Raw genomic sequence first — 1855 nt, 5'->3', positions numbered from 1 at the left:
AAGGGGGAAGGGCCTTTACTTTCCCCCTGAGGGTAGGAAAATCATGATCGGGATAGCGGACGTAAAGCTATTGAACTTAGGTATGCTCTTTCCTTTTGTCGAAGTGGAATCGTAGAACAGAATGTGATACGATGAGATAGAATGCAATAGAAATAGAAACAAGGATAGCGAACGGGTTACCTACTCCTAAGGGTCAAAGCAAGCCCTTTAATTCAATTCTTTATTCTTACATTAAAATTCTTACATTAAAGAATGAATAAAATCTCCCCAAGTAGGATTCGAACCTACGACCAGTCAGTTAACAGCCGACCGCTCTACCACTGAGCTACTGAGGAACAAGGGGGGATTCGACCTCCTAGAGTTCAACTCCCGCTCTCAACCCATGAACAATATGAGTCCGAAGCTTCTTTCGTAACTCCCATAATTTCTTCGTAGTGGCTCCGTTCCATGCCTCATTTCATAGGGAAGCCCAAAGTGGCTCTATTTCATTCTATTTCACTTCCTAGCACTTCCTATCATTTAATATCCATCCCTTTGGTCTTATTGACATAAGAGATGTCATTTATAGTCTATCTCTTTCTATATATGGAAAGTCAAGAAATTCTCATCGAAACATCGAGAAATTGTGCATATAGAAAACTCTAAAGAAAGAAAAAAAGGAGACCCATGCCATGATTTTCAAATCTTTTCTATTTAGTAGTCTAAGTTTCTCGATGAGGATAATTAATTCGGTCGTTGTGGTCGGACTCTATTATGGATTTCTGACTACATTCTCCATAGGTCCCTCTTAGATCTTCTTTCTCCAATCTTGGATTAGGGAAGAAGGAGATATTCGCGACTACTGGCGATTTCATTATGGGGCAGCTCATGATCTTCATATCGATCTATTATCCACCTCTGTATCTATTCTTTCTTAGCTAAACAGGTGGAAGATCTATCCAATTTGGTTATATTATATCATGGACTCGAAAAACGGATCTGAATTTGACTGAAATGCACGATCTTCACAGGTATCACTTTTCACGATACCTAAAAGGTGGAATAGCGATTTTCGAACCATTTCCTATAAGAGAATGGTTTCCATTACTTTGAGAAATGGATTCTTATATCAAACTATAGCTATTGCATTAAAGAAGAAAAGAAACTAATAGAAGTCGAAGACGCGGAATGATAGTGAATAGAGAGAAAGATTCTTCTGATTTTCTTGTTTCTATCTACTAGACGCCGTAGAGAATTGAGAATTTTCATGTCTTTCAATTCTCGTACTCGTAATTGGAAAGTTATGGAAGGAGACCCATCATTTTGCAATGAAAACAACATATAAAACTCTGGACAATTTCGAAATCAGGCCAAGCGTCTTAATACATATGCAAAAAAATTCATTATTGGCCCACCATTGATTAGAAGATTTAGCTTGTATGAATCGCTATTGGTTTGATACGAATAATGACAATCGTTTCAGTATGTTAAGGATACAGATGTATCCACAATTCATTTAGAGTTACTTAATAGTCTATTTCTTATACCATATCTCTATCCCGTGAAATTCTCGAGCCAAAAGATGGATGCATATGCTGTGTTTCATTTTGCTAAATGATATCAATTAAATGGTGTATCAATTCCATAAATTGCATATAGCAATAAATAAATCAGCAAAATTCTTTCTAATATTTTAGATAGAAGAAACATTTCTTCTATCTAAAATATTAGAAAGAATGTACCCTTCTATCCAAATCCAATTTGCATCGATAAAATAAATCCAAATTCCAGTAGTAGATGAATAATTGCAAATTTGTGTGTGTACGAGATTAGAATAACTTCAAAATAACTGACATAATTTTGTATTTTTCCTGAT

The sequence above is a fragment of the Triticum urartu genome, chromosome 7A (assembly GCF_056163025.1).
Source record: "Triticum urartu cultivar PI428250 chromosome 7A, HENAU_Tu73, whole genome shotgun sequence".
In the NCBI taxonomy this organism is placed as follows: Eukaryota; Viridiplantae; Streptophyta; class Magnoliopsida; order Poales; family Poaceae; genus Triticum; species Triticum urartu.
The sequence above is the reverse complement of the archived record's forward strand: the minus strand, read 5'-3'. Positions refer to the sequence as shown.